Here is a 25,771-nt window from a genome sequence, read left to right as displayed (position 1 = left end):
TAATGTAGCATTTGCGCGGGAAAAAAGGCGTGAGGCGGCGAAGTAGAATAGTGCCATGACTAAGGCTGGAAAAAATTTTAATTGTTGAAAAATTGAAATAAATTAAACAAATTTGATGTGCCCGGAAGAGAAAAAAGTACTTATTTTTGGCCATGCAAAAGATTTTGATATACAGTTAACAAGGTAACTTACCAGTTGCAATAATGTAATCATGAAGGTATCCGCAAACCCTACCTAACACGAATCCTTTGTAGAGAGAAGAACCGGAACAGACACAGGGAGGTCCTGACCTCGAAAGAGGGGCCTCGAAATACGTCTCTCTCTGAAATGCGAACCGCCGGCAAAGAGGAGAAAATGTGGTGGTCCTCAAGCAGATAATGGCACATATCCGCTGCGGGTTATGAACTAGCTCTCTTGAATTCATTTGTTGCTCTTGGATTCAAGACAGATGGTATTTCGTTGGCAAAAAAGTTACTGTGTAAAGTCCATCTCGAGAAAAATTCTGAAAAGAACGTAACAATCCAGTTTTCGATCGGAGCATCTTTGAGAAGAGAGCCTATAGCAATTCAGACATCAAATAGCAGCCCTCATACTCCTAAACACCACTTAATTGTGTGCGAGTGATGCTTTTATTTCCGCAAAGCAAAAAACTGCAGGGCTTTGCAGTTGTCCCAAACTCTGAGTTTGAGGTGTCACAAAGATTTGTTTTCGCCACCATTTTCACGCGCGAAGACCTGAGGACTACTTGAACTGTACTAGACACTCTAGATGAGCACAAATATTTAGGAAGAAAAAAACCTGTCATGCACAGGGCTTGCTGATCACTTCATTTTCCAGTACGAGCTCTAGAACTTGTCCTTAGTTATTTAAATTTGAAAAGCGCATACATTCGGTGAACTGGCCTGAATCTCTACCAGCAACATCTAAAACGGCAAGAAGGTAGCAGGATTCAGTTGTTGGGGTTTGGAATGTGCGAAAACCAGGCATGAAGACGGCACCATATTTTGAATATAGCCCGTGCAACGCAAAGCGGCCCGGAAACCACACATACCATTGAGAACTTAAATGTCTAAGCCATTTGTTAGCTGATTTGTTCGTTGGTAACGTAATCTGTATGCCTGTGGGGCCACAAAGGAATAGTTTAAAACAAATATGCAGCAAAGAGGTAGTGCACAAAGCAAATGCTTGTATGTACCGCAATACGAATATGATGTCAAACTTCAAAACATCTTGATTTGAGGTAAGTAGGAGTTGTGAAATTTACGTTAAAAGGCTGCAAATAAAATTACAAAGAAAATCATCGGACACCCTTCGAACTGCCTCCTGTTCCAAGATCTGCACGGAGTTCACACCCCAGTCTTCTAGTCCGTGCTAAACACACCTCCCACATGAGCTGCCGATACTTCGAGGGTGACGCTATAGTTGGATGCTTCCACCACATGACGAGCGGATCTGTTTGACTGAACCAACTTCATGGCCGGACGCGAAGCATTCGAGGTCGCAGAAGTGTCAACGTCTTCAGTATGTTCGTTGATCTGTGGGGGCCCACCCTTCTCCAAAGACATTATAACGTACATCACGGTAATAATCAGAGAAAATGCCATAGCGGTGAGGTAGACCAACATGCACAGGACCCAGAAATCGGGGTCCCTGTGCTCCGCGCCACTTTCGCCAGTCTCACTTGTAGGCGTCCCGCGAATTTGGACTGCCACCGGAGCCTCTAACACTGGAAGACCTGGGCGTTGTACATCGGCAGCCCGCGAAGCGCTGTAGGGACCGCGGATGGGTAAACGGACGTCATTGGCGACAGCTCGAACCAATGCCTCGCGGGGCGCACGTCGACCTTCCTGACCGGCTAGATTGGGGTAGGCTCGTGCGACGGCAGGCAGCGAGGCACTGCGGGGAGGCTGTGTGGTTGGAGGAGCGTCGTCGGTGACAGCGGTTACAAATGCTTCGCGGGACACTCGCCGTTGTTCCTTGAGGGCAGGGCTCTGGTAGGCTTTTGAGACGACGACTCGGGAGGCTGTGGGAGGGCGCTTGGGGTCAGCAGGAGCGTCGTCGGTGACTGCGGTTACAAATGGATCATGGGACGTCCACCGTAGGTCTTTGCGCGAAGGGCTGTGGTACTCTTTCGTGACGGCGGCCGGAGAGGCTGTGCGTGGACGCTGAGTGGCAGGAGGAGCGTCGGCAATGAACAATGCTTTGCGGGACAACCGTCGTTGTTCTTTACGGGCAGGGCTAGAGTGTGCATCCGGAACGGCGGTGCTGGAAGCGGTGCGGGCACGCTGGGTGACGCTCGCTGCGGTGGCGGTTGTTGAAGGTAGAGCGCTGAGAGGCGCCCCGGCTGGAGAGCTTGGGGGGGTGCTCGCCAAAGACGTAACATAGACGCTGCCTTGCGTGGTAGCCTCCGAACGTCTACGGGCCATCTTCTTCTTCTTCTCCAATTGTGCGTGCCCATACCAAGAGATACCTTTGGATTTCAAAACTAATTATAAAGTACTATAGGCCCTTTCACTACCGTTACACAATGAAAAGGCACCTCTTGTGATGCAATTAAGCTAAAAATGCGCACTCTATTATTAATACGGGCAAAGCGATGTGCGAATTGTGCGAGTACTCATAACGACACCCAAACATGAAGACCACAATGACAAGCACCATTCCAGCTGCCGGATTTGGATGAACCCTTCTTATAGTTTTGTTCCTTCAGGAATTACATTTTGATTAAGGGAACTGCACCGCGAAAGAATATAAACTGAACATAAGACAGTGGTAGATGGCCCATTCCTTATTATAACAGTTTCATAAAGGAAAAAACTAAAGAAAATGAAGTCGCATTACCAGTGATTGTAGTCGCGCGAAGCTACACAGGTAGTTATTTATAAAACATCAAATTAATAATTAGAGTTTAAAGAAAAAGGTACACAAGAATAAGAGCTGCACATCCCACATTCTTCGTCTTGCCTTCTCCAGCTATGCGCCCAATGATGCCAGGTGACTTTTATAGCTTCGCTAGCACAAGGGCACTGTGACAAACGAGGAGTCCTGAGTTGATTTGACGTAGCCGTGGCAAATGAGTAATTACTACCTTATTATAAACTTGAATTAACCTCTTGTCGACGTTGCGCGCGAAAGCCGCGACTTCACAAACATTTGCACAGTGTCACTTTTCACGTTTAAAAAAACAAAGTTAGCATCGTGCAGTATTGTGTTCACTAGAACACCTCTATCTTTCTCTGTAATGTTGACCTCCAGCTGACTTTTGAGCCCAAATTCTGCCAGGTTCAATGAAAAACAGTCACTGCTATCATTTAACAATGTTAGCAAAGCTTCTCTCAGAAATTAATGCCGTAACTCTGGAGTTGCCACACCAAAAACCACGACGATGTCCAGGAGGAAATTTGCAGATTCGGCTGGAGAGGTCACGTAACCGGTGACTACATCACAACGTCCCAGCGGGTTGTAAGGTAAGTAGTTTCTACAGTTGCATACAACTTAAGTTTGCAGTGAAACTCCGCCCACATTTAGGACCACCGCACAGAATTCCTCCGCGACAAAAAAGTAGTCCGTTGTTAAAACTTCTCACGTCATCTAAACAAGACGCTAATCACGAGAAAATAAAATTATAAGGTCTAGAAGTTTGATGTCTCAATTGCTTAATGAAGTCAAACGTAAAAAGTTGATTTCGTTTATCTTTGCGACTGGCTAGAGGACTATTACAGTACGCCGCGGACCGTAGCCCAGTGTTAACAACTGCTGTTTTCTTAAGTTGTATCCTAATATAGACTGCAGCCTAGATAGAGAACCGAGACAAAAAAATAAGAACAAAAATGTGCTTTTATGAATTTGGCGGCACCGTCACAGCACAGCAGATACCTGGTAATGCAGCTAGCAGCCTGAATATGCCGGTTGTTCGACAGCGGTTTAGTCGTTTATACTGCGCATCTCTGGCGGTATGTACAGTCGCCCACACACCTGTACAGAGCACATGAACAGGCCTTCGAGGAGTACACTTTCGTCACTTATGAGTGGCCTAGGACTCGAGGCAAGACTTTAGAGAACATGCACATTCACTTGGATTGTGTTAAATTCTCATGTTTTTAAAAGCTATATGGCGCCGGCAAGGCAGCGGCGACTGTTATAAATGCTCAACAGAGCACGCCTCCCGAGCGCTCCAGAAAGGTATGTGGTCGGCTGTACAATATAAAAACACATAGAGGGGCGCAACCGCCCATCAGCAGGCTCGAACAAATCGCAGCATCAGAGTGGTCGGCCGGAAATCGGAGTACACACAGAAGGTAGGAGAAAGCAAGGGAGGGCAAATAATAGGTGCAGATGCAAGTCTAGGGAGTGTAATAGAGGCGTTTCGCGGACGCATGCGCCTGTGCTACCAAATTGTGCGCTCGAATTAGGCAGCTACCCAGACTGTTGCGCGTATGCTGTGAAAAGGAAAAGCAGGGATCGACCATAACAACCAAGGAGTAAAATCGAAGTATCTCTCTCCTTGTTCCCTACTTTGAAGGTCACGTCACGTGCTAGAAGCTGTAGCAACAGAATATTTCATCCCGACGCTAATGAGTGTATGCCACTCTTTAACGCGGCAGCTTTAAAGGCCCCGTTACGCACAAAATCCACTGTTGTCGTTGTTAGCGAAAAATCACGGGCATCGCTCCGGCAGGTGGTTCCCAGAGAGCAACCTAGGAGGCACCTAGGTCACCTGACCTTGAAGCGCAATCACAACCTGCCCACTGAATAGTCAGAAAAATTCCCACCGTGGCAGGCGGCAGTTAAATTAATGATTGGTCACTCGGGAACAGAAACCTGGGCCGAACAAGGCCCACAGCTGGCAGCACCTTCCGCCGCAGGGCAGTGGCCCACCGTTTAACCGCTGCACCACCCACTACACCAGGAGGGTTATGAGGACTCCCGCGGATCTATGAAGAGAATTAACTTGTGCTTATATCGAAATTAACCCATTACGCTATCGCGTCATACCCTTAATGCAGAGCTTACGTGCCACTTCCAATTTTTATTAGCGTTGTTAAACAGAAAACGGAATGTACCGCCGGTACATTCCTATCATAGCAACAAACACCGAAAACTACGCTACCACAACTGACTAAGCTCGTAGCTCTCGTAGGCCATTTATATAGACTTTGCGGTTCTTGTATGACGAAGGCTACTCGAAACAGGGCTGAAACAAACGGCACTGCTTTTTTCAAACACATGCGCCTGTTGGCCGTATGTGCAAATCGCTAGCTTTGCGCGTGGTAGGCTGGCCCTAATGGATTGCACGCAAAAATAAAGTTCTCGGTGTGCCTAACGGATGCGGAAAGGCGAAGTGCGTGTGAGGACCATCGGAAACTCAAAGACGCCACCTGGGTTTCTTTAAAGGGACTATGCAATGAATAAAAAGTCACTTGTAAATGTTTTCAATGCTTAGAAATGATGCTAAGAAGCATTCACACGAAGTATGAGTTTTCATAACTGAGCCGGCAATTTATTATGAGCTTTTAAAAACCGTGTTTTTTAAAATTCGCGGGCCGATTGGTGTGCTCGTAGTGACCGATTTTGGAACTAAAATCGTGAAACAAAGACGTCACACAACCCATGACGTCAGCAGGCCACCACACGCTCTCATTCGCTGGAGCCACGGCAGCCACGACGTCACGGGCACACTTCCGGTAGCCGTGAAAATCGTCTGCTCGTGCCGCCGCGCGACCCTCTTGGGCAAGCACGAGCCAGGGCATTGCCTTCGCGCATATGGTTTCAATTTTTCTCTGCGCAATATGAGGCAGTCGGTTGGCGTAGACTGCAAACAGGAAGCTTTCATAACTTACACAAAATTCACAAAATGTTTCCGAACCAGTACGCGGACACATGGAAGTGGTGTGGAGCCACACCCACTTTATACCATATTACATGGGAGTGTAAAAACAATTATTCATTCCATAAACTAAAAGAGCCCAATGCGGAACAGTGGGAGAGCCTGCTCACCAGCAGCGTGCTTTCGGTACGAAAAGGACTGGTCCAGCATGCGTATGAGGTAGCAAGACTCAGTGGGGCCCTGGAAAAAGGGCACCACCCCTGGAAGGCTCGGAACTTCAACATGAAGACACCCGGGTCCCGCTGAATCGACCAATTTTTGGCGCCCATAAAGTTTTTCTCTCCCTCTGCCGCCTCCTTCTGTCGGGAGTTCCGGAGCCACTCACACGGCTCTTCGTGCGCACGCATAGGGCTCGATGCCCATCGCGGCCGTAAAAGCGAGCAGTCGCACCTCGAGGTCCGGGTTTATTACTGCTAATTACCACAGATGACAAGCAAAGAAACCCGACGCTCTCAGCAATCCAGGAAGGCGAAGAGACCGGAGAGATGCCGCCACGCCGCCGACGCTGCTGCTGGGGGGCTAGGAGCGATAACCGGAAGTTGCAAAATAAACGTTAGCAGATGACGTATTCATGGGCGGGGCCCTATCCCAGAGCTGTTTTCTTTATTTTTTTTTCTGGTGCTCCCCGTGTACGAGTTGAGGGGGGAGAGGAGGAGCGTAATTTTTAATCGTCTATATCTTCGCTGTTGTTGATGCTAGCTGAAAAATTCTTGCACTGGGGTGACGAGTGATCGAATGCCTATATCTGGTCTGCTTTACGTAATCTCAATTAATTTATTGCATAGTCCCTTTAAGAGAGATAAATAGCCACCAATATCGCGCAAATGAAGCTACGCCTCTTCCAGGCACTCTTAGTTGTTAATACAGATTTGTTAACTCGGCGGCCACCAAGTTTCATCAGAAAGCGAAATTCTGGAAATATATCATGACACGCGCCGCGTTGCGATTTCGCTTCTCTGTCTTTGATTCTGAAAAAAAATCCTTTCTGCGTATTTTCCGATGATCGTGACAAAAGCTGTTGTCAGTAAAGTCTAGCTGCTTTAAATAAGACACAATGTTTCAGAGGTGGTAAGATTTTGCCGAAATGAGGACATTTTAGGATGTAGGAGACCATTGCAGCAATTATAAACCAATAACACGCAAAAGCAACATTAACGGCATACGTGTGAAAACCGTAATGCACTCGATCCCGGATATTACGAACCCCAATATTAAAAGTACTCGTGTATTGAACAGACAGAATCTCCCCATGAAAATTCCTGGTAAATGCATAGGAAATGCGCGCAATATATTACACTCCCGAAGTTCGGCCGTTGTTCGATATATCGAATAGCGCTTCGCCTAACGAAGTCTTTGACGACTTGCGAACGTGGAGACGGTTTGGTTGCCCGTTTTTGGGGACATGCACGCAGAGCCAGCACTGAGAAGCCGCATGATGCGGTTAATCCGAGGGTTGTATTGGGTCTCCGGTACTCATTTTTCACGCCACATCGTTGTCACATGATGAAATCAAACTAAAACCCATAGCGGTGGTTCACGCCTGGCTGCTTCGCTGTCAGCCGAACGTGTTGCGGTAAACAAACTGTACTTGATCCTTATGAGCGATTATTCTGTTTATAGTGTACCTATAGTGTGCTTATGGTTTATAGTGCATATAGTGCATCTGTAGTGTATAGTGTGTTTATACTTGTGTGTTTGTAGTGTTTATAGCGTACCAGAATTAGACAAATTATGATACAGAGTGGCTAGTACGAAAGCGTAGTGCGTTGTATCTTTTGATGGGAAGAAATTTACGCGTAAGAACATCTTGAGAGCAGTTCGCTGCCAACACGCCGGAGGCGGCACGTGGCTACAGGAAACGCTTCACTATTCCGCGAGTGCGTATTCTTGCTTCTAGGCCAAAGAATAATAATAATAATAATTTGTTTCTGGGGAAAGGAAATGGCGCAGTATCTGTCTCATATATCGTTGTACACCTGAACCGCGCCGTAAGGGAAGGGATAAAGGAGGGAGTGAAAGAAGAAAGGAAGAAGAGGTGCCGTAGTGGAGGGCTCCGGAATGATTTCGACCACCTGGGGATCTTTAACGTGCACTGACGTTGCACAGCACACAGGCGCCTTAGCGGTTTTCCTCCATAAAAACGCAGCCGCCGCGGTCGGGTTCGAACCCGGGAACTCCGGATCAGTAGTCGAGCGCCCTAAACACTGAGCCACCGCGGCGGGTCTAGGCCACAGAAAAATTTATATTTTCAGTTTATATATTTCGAATTAAAGATATATCGAACTATCTGGCGTTCCCCTTTGTGTTCGATATATCCGGGCTGGACTGAATTAGCAATAGGCAGGACAAATTTCATATTTACTTTGTTATATCGGAATAGTAGATATTTGTTTAAAGAGAGGAAGAACAAAGAAGCACGTTATATAACAGGAATAACAAAATGTCCACAAATCTATTCACTGCGTCATTCAGAATCAGGCGAATATTCAGCGTCCGTCAACTCAGTTGTCCTCAGAATTTCCCCCGCATATGTCGGAAGAGCTGTAAAACCGGCATTCCTGCTGGCTGACGTCCTTGTTGTAAGTCCGAGAAAGGTAGACTGCACGGATTCTGCGGCTAGCCTCGAACCATTACTCGGCAAAATGGAGATTTCAGCTTCTGGATATCCGACTGTCTCCGTATGGCTCCGGACATTTGCGGACACGACGACGTACAGGATGGCCGATACCAGCGTCAGCACCATAACAGCAAGATAGGCAACTGTGCCGACAACCCACAAGAAAGAGCCGCCCTGCTCGGCGGCGGCGGCAGTTCCAGACGGAAGTACCACTCTGGCAGAGGGTGGTCCAGGTGGTGCTGGAGTTCGCCTACCCGGAGACTGGAAGGGGACGACATAGAAGCCAGATCGGGCAACCTGGCGAGCGGGAGTAGGGGCTTCCGCAGTCAAGAACACCTCCCGGGAAATCTGTCGTTGCTGCTGAAGGGCTGGGCTGGGCTGTGCTGCAGACGTGGATCGACCGAATACAGCTCTGGGAGTAATAGTGGCCGGTATGCGCGGAGGAATGTTTTCCTGGGAAGTGATGTAGACGCTGCCCTGCACCACGGGCTCAGCAGGTCTACCGGCTATCTTCTTCTTTGCCTCTGCACGAGATCCTCTGCTTTCACGAGTACTTCCTGCAGAATATAGCCTCGGTATGCTGTGAAATAATGGAAAAATGTCGGTGGTAGTATTAACTATTTTTTATTTATAAAAACGACATAATGAATAGCGCACGGTTGATTTCAGTCCCATTAGCATTTTCGAAGCCAAATCTCAATTTTGGTCACGCAACTCTGTACGTACTGAAAAGAAAGCGGCTGGACCTAAACAACGGGAAACAGCGTTTAGGAGCGATAGACATGTCTCAATATCGAAATCGCACAGCATATTGTGCCTGCCTGATCACAAAATATCGCTCGCTTCGTGGCCGTTAGCATTGCATTTTTTTATGGCGATGTTTATTCTTTCAGGGTATAAATGGGCGTTATATTCATAAATGAAAGAAAGGGATTTTTTAAGAATCGAAAAAAGGGCGGCCGCTGTGACGAAGTCGAGGATTCACTAGTGAAGCGGTCTCTGCGTTCAAGGAAGACGCGATGAAGTATGCAAGATTCCCACAGGATTCAGTGTAGGGCGAACCCACAGCAGGTCAGCGGGTGTTGGATGCCAGCGTCGAAATTACTACATCGTATCAGCAGAGATGAGACGAAGGTTTCACGGGCAGAGTTCGTTCCCGGAATGATACAATCACTCAACAGGACATGTTCGCTCACAATGTGCCTGACAGTTAAACTCTTCTTTTTAGGAGCTGCAGTTCCGCCGTGCATTTCCTGGCATGTTTTTTTTTTTGTGTGTGGACGTATCGCAATGAAGATTTTTTTCCACCCTTCCCCTGCCCCCCTCCCAAAAGATAACGGCTGACGTAGATAGCAGTCTTGTCCGGTGAAAAGTATGCTCTGCGCTGTTAGCGTCGACAGCCATCCTCACTGTTATCCAACAGCTTGCAGAAAGTAGGCTACTGGTGGTGGAAAATACTGCTACTACTGGAGATCAAGACTGATGTTTTCATGGGATATATACATTATAAAATTTGTTAAAGGAACATGTATTTAATAAGCATCTAAAAAAAGAACCTTATTTAAAACCGTTAGAGCAGGTTATATTCTGCCAGGAAAAAGGTTTTGTGTCCTGGTTAATCCAGTTTCATTGTTTCGAAACATAAATTTTTCAAGTGGAACATTATACACTTAAATACACAAAGACATGTGCCTGCGCACACTTTGGAATCAATGAAAACATGCAGAGTGGCGAGAATATTGCAATCTTTTCACACCTTTTTAACTGGCCGTTTGTGCTTGCTTAATTTCACCACAAGCGGCGGCCTAGTGATTTCAGCATCCGCCTGTGGTCAGAGCTGTGGTGTTCGATATCCACTCACCGATTTAAAATTGGTACACGCTTTATCATGGCCTGGTGGTCTGTTTCCTTCGCGTTAAATTCTAGGAAAATTAATCGTCGACCGCACCTTGTGCGTGCCAAAATACTCTTTTGGGCATAGTCATCTTTATGGCATTAAAATTGATCAGCATCGTTATCACTGCTCAATTCGAGCAGCCGCCGCGGCAGATAGCAGAACTGAGAGGGACTGCGAAATACTTGGCTGGTTAAAATTTCCATGCTCGTCGAAGGACAAAAGGTGAAGTTTTTCTTGACACTATCAAAACGAAGTATTTTTGTTTGCACTGCTTCCACTCCTTCGTGCAAACTATTCATTAGCTATTACATATTGTAGCCGAAGGAACAGGTAGTTTCTACGAAGCTTTCTAGGCCTTGTATGATCACATGCGCAAGAGTAAACCCCGAACCTGGATCGAGAGCTTAACATGTTTAACGGCGGATGGATGCAATTGACGTAGTAAAAGCTCTTGTAAGCCGCCTTTAAGGGTGTAGAAACAACTGCCACAGCCGTCACTACAAAATGGCTGCTTTGTATCAAGAGAACTAGGAGTATATGATCACGGAGCAGACCACTGCAACATTGTAGCGAAGTTCCCCAAGCCGAGCACGTCAAGTGACCTCCGACTTCTTTGTGTGTCCAGGAAATGTGACGCCCCCGTCCTCATCATCATCATCAACCTGTCTACACCCACTGCAGGGCAAAGGCCTCTCCCATGTCTCTCCAATTAACCCTGTCCTTTGCCAGCTGCGGCCACCGTATGCCCGCAAACGTCTTAATCTAAACCGCCCAACTAACGTTCTGCCGCCCACTGCTACGCTTGTCTTCTCTTGGAATCCATTCCGTTACCCTTAAGGACCAGCGGTTATCTTGCATTCGCGTCACTTGCCCTGCCCAAGCCAGCTTCTTCCTATTGATTTTGACTAGGATGTCGTTAACCCGCGTTTGTTCCCTCAACCCACACTGCCCGCTTCCGGTTCCTTAACGTTACACCTTTCACTTTTTTTTTCCATTCCTCGCTGCGTTGTCCTTAACATAAACTGACGCCCCCGTTCCCACAGCCAATTCGCTGCGCTCACTTCATTGTGACTGAAAGAGGGGCGGAGTCGACCAAGGATACCGCCAAGCATCAAGAAAACACCTTGAAATTACTAAATGCCGTGGCAGCGCACGCACCTTCGCAGTAATAGCCGTTGCACTTGAGGTAAAGCCGCCAACGGCGACGTGGAATAGTAGCCGCGTTGCAGGAGAGCCATGCAGACACCCTATGCAGGGGGTCGGGCTGTGAACACTGCTCGTATGCGCGAGGCTGCAGCGACAAACGTGCGGCTGGCATTACAGAGGAGGCATGCGCTCTGTGGACAACTTCCGGAAAAGCGCTGTTCAACCAGATGCTGAAATGCGTCCCAAAGCACTTCTCACGTCATAAAGCACTTGTTGTAACCTTCTTGAACGAGAAACACAATCGCCTCATGCCTAGCCTGTGCTTGGGAGGCTTCTAAAGCATACGCGACAACTGCAAAAGCGACAGGTTGATAGTTGTCGTTTATCCGCATTGCCACGAGAGAAACCGCATTTAAGTTTGGTAACCCCCATTCTGCTGCTTACATGAAATGTATACCGTTTCAATTGGTCAGCCTATAAAAGCGGGAGTTGCCACTTACGACGTATTCAGCAGGCAAGAGAATGGAAAGAGGTGCTAGCAGACGGTAACATGACGGTAGCTAACGGTCATAGAAACCAAGGAACATACGGAATGTCTTCTTTTGTTTTAAATTTGTGGTTTTTTCATAAATGGGAGATTGTGGATTTTAGAAAAAACAACAAAACCACAAAGCGGACACTTAAGCTCCGTATTAAGGGTATGACGCCATAGCGTTAATGGCTTAATTAATGCTCATATAGGCAGAGTTCCTTATTCTCGACTTCACATTCATATATCCCTCGGAGTTAACATACCACTCATGATGAAGTGGTGCAGCTGTTAAGCGATTCGCCGCTGTCATGCGATGGCAGGTGATGTCACCGGCGGGACTTGTGCGCCCCGGTTTGCTCTTGCTGACAGATCAATCATTAATTTAACTGCCACCTGCCACTGTTGGTAGGGTGCTCAGCACCCAGTGGGCAGGTTCTGATGACGATACAAGGTCAAGTTACCTAGGTTGCGCTCACAACGGCGACTAAGCCAGATTTTCCGCAGAACAGGAGGCTTAACGCTATCCCGTTAAAACAATGTTATATCAGTTGCTTTTCTACAAAACTTTTCTATATTAGCTTGTAGTTTATCAGTGAAAAAATAAGCTTAGCCTTAAGTGAAGCCTAAAAATTTTCACGAAATGCACATAAAAGTGACACTTTGTTGACATAGCATTATATTCAAATAACAAATAAAGCAGGAGCATCTATCATGTCATTGTGTTGTCATGCTTCTTGGTCGCACTAAATCGCAAAGAAATTCTCTTAATGGCTTCAAAATTCCAAGAGGATTGCTGCTCGATGATTATCGGGCGAAGCTTCATGTTGTTTCCGTACTAAGTACTTCAACCTGCGCAACAAATTTAGTACAAAAAAACGTCATCAAGCTTCCTAAGCGCAATTACCGGATGACGATTGCTATTTAAGTGTCATTTGGGGAAGAAAAACAGCTTTGAACGAGGAGCATAAAACCAGGATGACGACATAAACGTAGCTCGAGCAAGAAAAACGGACTTGAAAATGCCATTAAAAAAACACCGTATTGCCGCGAATATTTGCAGTGTTATGTTAGTTTTTCAAATATGCCGCCACACCACTTTTTCGCTTTGTTTGCGACGCAAGGCACGACTAGACTTATCTCGATAGATCGCTGCCAGGTAGAGCTGATTCAACGTTGTTCTGGAATGTTCTAGTACGTTTGCACGCTTTATCTCGAAAGTTCGCTATCAGCTTTAAATTGAGCATGGCCGACAACGGCGGGCATTCTGTTCGACGACCTCCGAGCACGCTTGTCGCTTCGCCGCCGCCGAGTGATTCAGTGTATTTTGGGCGCAAGTCAGCCCAATAAACAGTTTTCTTTAAGAAGACCCTTTTGTCCGTCCATAGCTGCTTCGTCTGCCGTCACCACTACGTGACATCTGGTGGAGGTGCGTGGTGGCCTTCCATGTTCCGGGCGCCCCCTTCAATTCGTGAAGCCAGCCCGCAGCGCTTTGCACCCGAGGACGAGCCAACAGCTCAGCGAAGCAGCCGACGTCTCCAGAGAGAGGAGCCTGAGTTCGGGAAACTGTCGGACCGCACCAGACAGCGAAAAGACGCTGCTACGAGCATCGCAATCTCGCCGAAGATGTCGACACCGATCATACTGCAGCAGCCGCGGGTGCCGCCAACTTTCAATGGATCCCTAGGCGAAGACCCTGAAGAATGGTTGGACCAATTTGAGCGCGTGGCGTCATTCAACAAGTGGGATGATGCGGCAAAAATTGGACACGTGTTCTTCTGATTGGATGGCTCCGCACGCACGTGGTACGAAAACTACGAGTCGACCCTTACGACATGGGAGCTATTCAAGAGAGAACTATTGAAGGTATTCACCAGTGTCGTGAGGAAAGAAAGAGCCGAACGACTCCGCGAGTCCAGGGTGCAGCTTCCTAATGAACCCGTCCGCGGTTACGTCGAGGAGATGAAGCGCCTATTTCGCCGTGCCGACCCCGAGATGACCGAGGAAAATAAAGTTCAGGTTTTAATGCCCGGCGTAAAATAACAACTCTTTGGCAGCCTCGTCCGCCAGCCACCAAAAAGAGCAGAGGAATTCATGCAAGAAGCCTGCACGATTGAGAAGACCTTCGAGGTCCGAGCTCGGCAGTACAATCGCCCTTCCTCTACCTGTGCAATCCGTTCGGACAGAACGGCCACCACCAGCGACAGCTTGCGGGAAGTTATCCGCGAAATCGTCCGAGAGGAGCTACGCCGATTACTGCCATCCTCCCCACAGCCACAAGCACGACTATGATGGATGTGGTACGGGAAGAAGTGCAACAGGCACTTGGCACCCCGACGGCCACATAACCTAAGGCCATGACCTACGCCGCTGCAGTAAGGACTGTTCAGCCGCAACGACAACCCGAACGTCCTCCTCCCCGAGATGAGCCACTTGTTCCACAACGCCGCCTCCCTGCCCCCGCCCGCCCAGGCAATGAGCGACGCTCAAGCCCCCAGGGAATGCGACGCCTGGAGGACTTCCGACAACCGGCCTTTGTGCTGCCATTGCGGTGAGGCCAGCCATATTCTTCGTCACTGCCCGTACTGACGTATCGGTATTCGAGGATTTTCCGTTGACGCCTCACGACAAGGCTTCGGCCAACGTCCGAAGGAAATCGATGAGTACCTGCGTCGAGAGGACTACATGCCGAACTGCCTTTCGCGCTCACCATCGCCGTCAACATCGCGCTTTGCTTTGCCACACCGCAGCTACGCAGCCGCTGTACGAGGAAGGTATCCCAGCCACCGTAGAGGCAACTAAAGACAGCAACTTCTGGAGGTGAGGTTGCTCACAAGCGAAGCGCCGAAGATCCTACACTGACCACGCCCCATGAAGACTCTGCACCCGCTACGCCGCATGAAGACGCTACACTTGCTGCACCGACTCCGCACAAAACGACAACCCCGACTACGACGCGAACTGCATTCAAAACGACGCCGTCACACAGAAAAGCTTCGACGACACGCCCCGCCCTCGGTTCGCATACGCGACGAAGGCGTACCCGACGCCGAGGCCGAATTTCAATGCAAGAGCCAGGACATCCGACTTAGAGGTGACTATCGATGGCCGGAAAGTTACCGCTCTAGTCGACACAGGAGCCGATTTCTCGGTGATGAATGGAACATTCGCTGAGCAGCTGAGAAAAGGCGCAACGGCTTAGGACGGCCCTCAAATTCGCACCGCAGGGGGTCACCTCATTACGCCATCAGGACGATGCACAGCGCGAGTGACTGTCAAAGGACATACCTATCCTGCGACCTTTGTTGTGCTACCGCAATGCTCCCGCGCAGTTATCTTGGGTATGGATTCCCTTAATGAGCATCAGGCGATCATCGACCTGCGATCCAAGCTGATCAGGCTTTCGACGGACGAAGCCATCGCTTCAATGAAAACTCAGGAAAATCACATTGCCCTGAGTGTCCTGGAGGAAGAAGTGAGCGTCAAACCCCGATCAAGCGTTATCTTGACCGTAGGCGCAATGAAAGCCTTTAGCGCTGAAGCAATTATCGAGGGGAACATGCTGTTGCTTCTAGACCGAGGAATCAGCATCGCAAGAGGCATCGCACATTCCCGCAATTGCCAGGCCGAAATACTGCTGACTATCTTCAGCGAAGAATACCGGCACATTAACAGAGGAACGACGATTGCTTTCATCGACGAAATATCCGACGTACGAGGCTCCTTCGCCCTCTCCGACCCCTCCGCAGAAGATCCGCCTGACCGAGAGAACTCGCCCACTTTCGACTTCAACCCAGCCCGGCACCGGAGCAGACAAGACCAGATCCGGAATCTGCTTCAAAGATACAGTGAGTGTTTTTCGACATCGCCGAAGGTGCGACAAACGTAAATTGCCAATCATAGCATTATAACGGACCAACACGTCCGACCTCTCCGTCAAAGCCCCTACCGTGTGTCACCGCGAGAACGACAAGCCACCCGAGACCAAGTCGAAGTAATGCTTCGCGACGACGTCGTCCAGCCTTCGAACAGTCCATGGGCGGCACGGGTTGTTCTAGTGAGAGAAAAGGACGGCGCACTTCGATTCTGGGTGGATTACCGCCGCTTGAACAACATAACAAAAAAGGACGTCTACCCCCTCCTCCGCATCGACGACACACTGGACCGCCTCTGCAATGCCAAATATTTCTCATCGATGGTCCTCAAGAGCGGCTACTGGCAAATTGAGGCCGACGAAAGAGATCGCGAGAAGACAGCATTCACCACTCCGGTTGGGCTGTTTGAGTTCAAGGTGATGCCATTTGGTCTCTGTTCCGCACCAGCGACGTTTCAGCGAGTAATGGATACAGTGCTGGCAGGTCTGAAGTGGAAAATTTGCCTTGTATATTTAGATGACGTCGTTGTCTTCGCCTCGAACTTTGAAGAGCACCTCAAAAGACTTCGAACAGTACTTGACGCAATCATGTCGTCTGGCCTAACCTTGAAAGCAGAGAAATGCCACTTTGCCTACGAAGAGCTCCTGTTTCTAGGCCACATCGTTAGCAAGGAGAAAGTACGCCCAGACCCACAGAAAACAGCTGCTATTGAACAGTTTCCACCGCCGGCCGATAAGAAAGCAGTGCGCAGGTTTCTCGGACTGTGCGCATATTAGCGACGATTTGTGAAAAACTTTTCGCGCGTCATCGAGCCCCTGACCCAACTGACGAAGGCAGACGTGCTGTTTAAATGGGAAGCGCCGCAAGCAGAAGCATTCAAGGAACTTCAGCGTCGTTTACAGTCCCCACCGATCCTTGCGCATTTTGATGAAAACGCCGTTACTGAAGTTCATACCGACGCAAGCAGCGTGGGCCTAGGCGCCGTCCTCGTTCAAAAAAGCGACAGGCTGGAGAAAATCATCGCATACGCTAGCCGTTCCCTTTCCAAGGCCGAGGCTAACTACTCGACAACTGAGAAGGAGTGCCTTGCCATCATCTGGGCTACGTCGAAATTCCGCCCCTACCTCTACGGACGACCGTTCAAGGTGGTCAGCGACCACCACGCGCTCTGCTGGCTTGCCAATTTGAAGGACCCCTCTGGCCGACTCGCTCGATGGAGTCTGCGTCTCCAGGAGTTTGACGTCACCGTCGTTTATAAGCCTCGACGCAAGCACTCTGACGCCGATTGCCTCTCACGAGCCCCTGCAGATACACCGCCGCCGGACGACGATGAGAACGCCTTCCTGGGGCCCATCAGCCCCAGGTCTTTTGCTCAGCAGCAACGCTCGGACCCCGACCTAAAAGGCCTCATCGAGTACCTGGATGGCAAGGTTTCTTCACCCCTCGCTTCGTTCAAGCGTGGACTGACTTCCTTCTGTTTGCAGAATGAGGTCCTTGGGAAGAAGAACTTCACAGCGAGCAAAACAGCCTACCTCCTTGTTGTACCTTCTTGTCTCCGCGAAGAAGTTCTACAGGCTTCACACGACGAGCCGAAAGCTGGACATCTCGGGTTTACTCGCACCCTCCGCCGCATTCAAGACAAGTATTACTGGCTCCGACTGTCAGCCGATGTCGCACACTATGTGAAAACCTGCAGCTACGAAAGACCCCTCCCACACGACCAGCAGGATTCTGAACCCCACTGAACTTCCCTCAAGGCCCTTTCAGCAGATCGGCATGAACTTGCTTGGCACTTTTCCAACGTCAGCATCTGGAAATAAGTGGATAATCATAGCGACCGACTATCTGAACAGTTAAGCGTAGACAGCTGGGCTAGTTGGTTCACAGTCGCATTATGAAACATCGTTCTGGCGCACTAAAAACACGGACGAAGGAAGAACAGACACACAATCGCCGGACATCAACTGAAGTTTATTCACAGAAACCAGTCCTATATGTACACATGTGACCACCAGGTAACTGATATCAAAAGCACAAAATCGGGAAAACCAAAAGGCAATCAACCAGAGCCACAGGTTCCATATCGCACACGTGCCTTCATGCAAATCGCCCACAATTTCTGTGCCTAGCTGACACGATCAACACCGTTAGCCTTCAGATAATCTAGTTCCTTTCTTCTAAGCACAATAGAGGGAGTACTGACGCAGTGATCTTTATCATTGGCAATACAGAGGGCTTCAAAAATTTCCCGGCTTTTCTGAGTCCTGAACTTTCTTAACACACTTGTTTCTTCCAAAAACGCCTTGCATGCTGGCTTATACGAACAACGGCGAATGTGGTCAGCTAAATGACCTCCGCCACTAATCGAAGTTACTGCCCTGCGATGCTCTAGCAAGCGTTCGTTGATACAGCGCCCGGTTTGTCCAATGTAGCGTTTCCCACAGGCGAGAGGGATGTTATACACCACGCCAACCTTGCAGTCGACGAGGGCTTTGGTGTGCCTAATTTTGCAGGCAGACCTCTTTTTGGGTTCGTTTACTAGGCGGCACAGGCGTCCCAGCTTCTCCGGAGCTGAAAACACTACACGGACGCCGCACTTGTCCCCGACCTTCTTGAGGCGGTGCGAGACCTTGTGCCAGTAAGGCACAACGACAGGTCGCTGTTGCGGGCGTGTGTTATCCACCTGCCTGTGCCGTCCACCAGATTTTACTTCGCTAATCTGGCTTTCGACCACTGAGGCCACGATTTCTCTCTGGAAACCTGCCTTCTCCAGACGCCTTAGTTGGGCATGGACACTCTCCAGGACTCGATGCTCACACGACTTGGCTAGAGCAGAGCGGATGCAGTTTTTTGCAATAGCTCTCTTCACGAGCTTAGAATGAGCCGATTTATAGTTAATAATTTGTTTTCTCGACCGTGGCTTGTACTGCCAGCACACGCGCGTTTCCTCAAAAATAAAGCACACATCTAGATACTGGATGTGCCCTTCCTGCGGCAGTTCGTGCGTGAACTTCATGCCAAAGGCGTTGCAAACAAAAAAGTCAATAATGTTGTCCACGACAATACCCCTATCCCGAGCCTCAGTCGCGTTCATTACTACAAGGTAGTCGTCTACGTATCTAAAAACTTTCAGCACGCTGGCATTGTAAAGGGACGCCTGAATGCGCTTGTCAAGGGTGGATAAAAATATATCGCTTAAAAGCGGTGCTAGGCAAGAGCCTATGCACACTCCTTCTTTTTGGATGAGGCAACGATCATTGAAGGTGACAATGGTGGATGAAAGATAAAATCTTAAAAGCTCTAGAAAATTGTCGGTAGATAACCCTGTCATATTCTGAAAAGCCACAGGCCCGGCGTCTTCAATGAAAGTTCTGACCGCGCAAAACAGCTCGGGATGAGGTATTGAGTAGAATAAATCTTCAACATCAATTGAAAAGGCAAATCTTTTTGGGCATGAAGCTTCTACGCCAGAAAAATATGCAATGACTTGAGTGGAATTTTTTACCAGAAAAGGGTCGTCTAAAGAAATGGCACTAAGGTGCTTCTGCAGGAACCTTGACAAGGATCCCTGCCAGGATCCCTTTTCCGTAACGATAGCGCGGAAAGGCGCAGATTCTTTGTGGGTTTTTACCGTGAAGAAAACACTAAGGGAGTTTACATCAGAAGCGGAGATACTCTTTCTTAATCTTTCCAAGTTCATTTCTTCACATAAAGCGATGGCCTTTTTCTTCACCTTGGCTAAAGACACCTTCCTATCAGCAAAGTTTTTTGTCAAGGCCTCGTTTGCCTTCTGACGGAAGGGCACATCCAGTATCTAGATGTGTGCTTTATTTTTGAGGAAACGCGCGTGTGCTGGCAGTACAAGCCACGGTCGAGAAACCAAATTATTAACTATAAATCGGCTCATTCTAAGCTCGTGAAGAGAGCTATTGCAAAAAACTGCATCCGCTCTGCTCTAGCCAAGTCGTGTGAGCATCGAGTCCGGGAGAGTGTCCATGCCCAACTAAGGCGTCTGGAGAAGGCAGGTTTCCAGAGAGAAATCGTGGCCTCAGTGGTCGAAAGCCAGATTAGCGAAGTAAAATCTGGTGGACGGCACAGGCAGGTGGATAACACACGCCCGCAACAGCGACCTGTCGTTGTGCCTTACTGGCACAAGGTCTCGCACCGCCTCAAGAAGGTCGGGGACAAGTGCGGCGTCCGTGTAGTGTTTTCAGCTCCGGAGAAGCTGGTACGCCTGTGCCGCCTAGTAAACGAACCCAAAAAGAGGTCTGCCTGCAAAATTAGGCACACCAAAGCCCTCGTCGACTGCAAGGTTGGCGTGGTGTATAACATCCCTCTCGCCTGTGGCAAACGCTACATTGGACAAACCGGGCGCTGTATCAACGAACGCTTGCTAGAGCATCGCAGGGCAGTAACTTCGATTAGTGGCGGAGGTCATTTAGCTGACCACATTCGCCGTTGTTCGTATAAGCCAGCATGCAAGGCGTTTTTGGAAGAAACAAGTGTGTTAAGAAAGTTCAGGACTCAGAAAAGCCGAGAAATTTTTGAAGCCCTCTGTATTGCCAATGATAAAGATCACTGCGTCAGTACTCCCTCTATTGTGCTTAGAAGAAAGGAACTAGATTATCTGAAGGCTAACGGTGTTGATCGTGTCAGCTAGGCACAGAAATTGTGGGCGATTTGCATGAAGGCACGTGTGCGATATGGAACCTGTGGCTCTGATTGATTGCCTTTTGGTTTTCCCGATTTTGTGCTTTTGATATCAGTTACCTGGTGGTCACATGTGTACATATAGGACTGGTTTCTGTGAATAAACTTCAGTTGATGTCCGGCGATTGTGTGTCTGTTGTTCCTTCGTCCGTGTTTTTAGTGCGCCAGAACGATGTTTCATAATCTGAACAGCTACGCCGAGGCGAAAGCCCTACCGAACGGAACAGCAGCAGAGGTCGCGATGTTTTTCGTGGAGTGCATTCTTCTTCGACACGGCGCCCCCGATGTGCTCATCACGGACAAAAAGTATGGTGGGGCAGCCAGAAAAAGAATGCAAACCAATATGCCCCTGCCTGTGCCACTAAGTATAACAGGCTTCACGGACAGACGAACAGCATTCACGGCGGAACTAACGCAAGCCATCCTGCGTTACAGCCAAACCAGCCACTGGAGGACAACTGCATACCATCCGCAGACCAACGGACTGACCGAGCGCCTGAACAAAACCATCGCCGATATGCTCGCCATGTATGTCGATGCCGAACACAAAACCTGGGATTTCCTCCTGCCTTACGTCGTCTTCACCTACAACACCGCAGTGCAGGAGACCCCCCAGATGACGCCTTTTAAACTCGTACATGGCAGGGAGGCCACGACCACGCTAGACGCCATGCTGCCCAACCTTACAGAATAAGAGAACGTCGACGTTGCCGCCTACCTTCAACGCACCGAAGAAGCTCGAAGGCTTTCCCGATTACGGATCAAAGATCAGCAGTGGTCCGACGACAGACGCTACAACATACGAAGACGCAACGCGGAATACAAGCCAGGAGACCAAGTCTGGGTGTGGACGCCCATTCGCCGGCGTGGATTGAGCGAAAAGCTTTTGCGCCGCTATTTCGGCCCGTACAAGGTTCTTCGTCGGCTAGGTGAACTGGATTATGAAGTCATACCTGACGGAATTACTGCATCCCAGCTACGCCGCGTATGACCAGAAGTTGTCCATGCAGTCCGTCTGAAGCCGTATTATGCGCGCTAAAGGCGGCTGCATTTCTATGGTCTATTTTCGCAAGATGCGTTTTTTTTTCTCTTACTTGTCGCATTATTTGTTTTAGCGTCGGATCGATGCTTCTCTGAGAGGGGAGTAATGCCGCGAATATTTGCAGTATTTGTTCGTTTCTAAAATCTGCCGCCACACCACTTTATCTCTTTGTTTGCGACGCAAGACGCGACTAGATTTATCTCGATTGATCGCAGCCAGGCAGAGCTGATTCTACGTTGTTCCGGAATGTTCTAGTAACTTTGCACGCTTTATCTCGAAAGTTCGCTATCAGCTTTAAATTCAGCACATCCGACAACGGCGGGCATTCTGTTCGACGACCGCCGAGCATGCTTGTCGCTTCGCCCCGCAGATTGATTGTGTCCATTTTGGGTGCAAGTCAGGCCAATAAACAGTTTTCTTTTAGAAGACCCTTTTGTCCGTCTTCATCGCTGCTTCGTCTGCCGTCACCACTACGTGACAATATGGACGTCTGCCGTCTTTCTAGAGAGCTGTGGAAGCTTATCCTGGGCTGATGGATGGATGGATGGATGGATACGGCTGAACCCTTTACATCGGGCGGTGGCTCAAGCCACCTAGCCATGTCTTGTGAAATTTTACTCCTGTCTTGCTTTTAGCCACCAATCAGATAACCTTCGCTTGGTTACTTCTAACCTCTTAAAATCCACTTTCCCTTCACTATCCCTAAACCCCAATGCCTTGGGTAAGTCAGCCCCGCTGCCTTCCACTGTAGGGTGAAGCCCTTTACAGAAAAGTATCAAGTGTTCAGCCGTTTCCTCCTCCTCTCCGCACGCAATGCACAAAGTGTCTATCTCCTGGTACCTGACTCTATACTTCTTAGTCCGCAAAACTCCAGTCCTGGCCTCAAACAACAAAGAACTTCCCCTACAATTATCATAGATATTTTCTTTGACAATTTCCTGTTTAAAGGTCCGGTATGTTTCTAGTGCCGATTTCGTCAGCATCCCTGTTTTCCACAAAGCTCTCTCTGTTCCTTTAACCTTTTTCTTAACCGATAATTGCTGATTTGCCCCCTTACTGCTGTCCAGATATTTGCTTGTCAATTTTCTAGTTCGCTTTCTCCATTTCGTGTCAACATTCTTTATATACAGGTAGCTGAAAAAGTACCTTGCGGCGCCGACTATCGTCAGGTTTGGAAGCTGAGCATTTGTTAGATTTTCTTTTGATGTTAGAATGCCGGACTGTTTACTTCTACCTGAACTGCAGTAACCCTAATAATAGGCTTCTGGCTGGACAATGCTACGGTCGAATCGAGGCTTGACCACAAGAAAACACCTTTAACGTGTTCTTTTTTGTCTAGGTGAAGCCCACGCGCAAACAGGCCTAAGCCAGTGCTTTATATACTGGTACAGCGCTCTTACAGGACGCATCCCTATTGAAAGTTTCCGTATGACGAGTTTCGTAATTCCAAGTCACCTTAAATTTTTTTTTGAGTTAATACGAAGAATATGGAGTCAATAGGGGCTCCACGGCAGCACGTATAGAATTTTACAGACCCCATTAGACGTCATGTACACTGTATGGAAATCGTATAAAAATTATTTGCAATCCTTATGGCCTTCGTACAAACAAAATATGGATTTTTATATATGACCCTGTATCATATGGAATCCGTATTCCCATAATTTTTTTACGAGCAGCTCTCATGGAACGTTTAGTAGAGTGAAGAAATAATTGCGCCGACTTTTTCAACTTTGGGCTGTACAGTCTCGCGCTTTAGAAGGCTGGACGTTGACCAGAAGGCGCTTTGTTGGCACGTTTTAATGTCGTGGTCGCAGCGGTGGATGGCAGGTAGTATCGGTGCCATGATTACGGTTGAAGAGCGACATGTCGGAGAATGGCGCGCATGAAAAGGCAAAGAGAACTGAGGAAACGGTCTGATACCCGGTCGCGGTACCTGGCACTGAGATCTTTGTCACTGGCGGGTAGAAAGGACACAACGGCAGTCGGGGCGACACGTGGAGATGAATGGGAGAGCCGAGTGACGGAGGCAGAACATTTATATCGGTATAGAATTTTTTATAGATATTGATACTTATAGGAGTTCAGCAGGGGTTCAACGCATCAAAACCACTGACTACATTGCAATGTCGTCGGACATAAAAGGCGGTTAATTTTTGCAATGTTTGCAAATTTCAGGGTGCAAATTTCGTCGACTAGCTCACATGATGACAGTTTAGTTCCGTCACTAATGGGGCCACTAATGGTGAAGGTGCCGCCGAGGTGGCTGAGTGGTTACGGCGCTCGGCTGCTGGCCCGAAAGACGCGGGTTCGATCCTGGGCGCGGCGGTCGAATTTCGGTGCATGCGAAAGTCTAGAGGCCCGAGTACTGTGCGATCTCAGTGCACGTTAAAGAACCCCAGGTGGTCGAAATTTCCAGAGCTCTTCACTACGGCGTCTCTCATAGCCTGAGTCGCTTTGGGACGTTAAACCCCCATAAATCGAACTAATGGTCAAGGTGCCTTGTGCAATGATATCGATACGACGTATTGCGGGCCGCATTGCCGGACGTAGTGTAGGTAATGGAACAGTTTCTTGAGGGAGAATCGAAACAAACGCGCGGTTGAATTTGCCCGCACACTCAAATTCGCGGCCCTTTCCGCCCCCTGCATTAAAAAGAGCGATAGAGCATCTCGTTTGAGAGTTGACGACTTCACAGAACCTCCGCGGGTTATAGGTTAGGATTCTTGGTAGATCGTTTAGGGAAACCCTGATGTGGCGAAACGAAATGCAGCGCAACACGTATGCCCAGCCGCACAGTACTGATACCAAGGTTCTGTACGTGCTCTATGTTTGGTTGCACTTTGAACAAGCTTTTTCTTTCTTTTTTTCTTTTATGATTCAGGAGGATCCCCAAAAATCATGGCTTTTTTTGTGCTCGGCATGAAGCTGATGCGTGCAATAAGTTACTTTTTAGTTGGATGCCCATATTTTTCGCTGCATAGACTAGTTATTATTAATAGACCGCTGATGAAGCGTAGATTGAAACGACGGCGAAAAAGTTTATAGGACCTTGCTGATTGGCTCATAATTGTCGTGCATAGAGATAGTTTTTAATGTGATGGCATTAGAACTACCGCCAGGGACAAAATCCGCTATCCGATGCCACAAAATTCGCTTATTGGCCGAGAAAACTCACGTGACATTGTAAAGTTATAACATCCTTGCCCACCGGGTTGTGAGCGACGTAATATCTAGCAAGCAACATAGATAGCAATAGAGTACGCACCAGGAGTAATCCAGGACCATCCATCGTGCCGAAATAAGGAGATTGGTCGAGAGAGAATGACGTCACAAGTTCAAGTGACCCCAAGAAGCAAATGAGAGGCAACTACCCAAAGAAACCAATCCAAAAATCGATTGAAAAGAAACGAATCGAAAAAATTGTAGCAAAAAATCGAAATAAGCAAGCAGGTACAAGTGCGATATACGCAAGTGTCGGCACCGTTAAAATATTATGGATAACTGGTGCTGCAGCTAGCAGTCTTTATACGTCGGTTGAGAGACCGAGAGAGGCTTACGCAAACACGTTCAGGAACTGGAACAGAAGCTCCGACAAATGTGAAATTTAATGCTGTCGCTTTCCACTCTTCAGATGACTTAAGGGCTCCAAGAGTTTATTCAACGCTTCTGGTAATGCAGGACAAACGTTGAACGCCGTATGAATAAGCATACGGTCACTGACTTCAACGCAGGTTAGTGACTGATGACAAGCATTCACGATTAGCATTGCATACAGACAGTTTGAAGATCCGCAAGTCACGAGAGTTGGCTCCAGCACTATTTGCGTCAAGTTCAAGTTTCGATGAGACTGCAGCGAATCCTCTTGCTTCTGAATTGCCGGCCGTTAGTGGCCCTGCGCCTTGTGAGTCGACACTCGAAAAGTTGAAATATGCATGAAAAAGAATTTGCCAGTGATGTTTTTCTTAGTAGTCTGCATTAGTTATTTCAGCAGCTGGAGCAAAATGGCCACTTGTCCTGAGAGCCAACCCAAGAGCCAACACTAAAGGTGTTTCGTTCTGGTAACCG

The sequence above is a fragment of the Amblyomma americanum genome, chromosome 8 (genome assembly GCF_052857255.1).
Source record: "Amblyomma americanum isolate KBUSLIRL-KWMA chromosome 8, ASM5285725v1, whole genome shotgun sequence".
Lineage (NCBI taxonomy): Eukaryota > Metazoa > Arthropoda > Arachnida > Ixodida > Ixodidae > Amblyomma > Amblyomma americanum.
Note: the sequence above shows the minus strand (reverse complement) of the source record.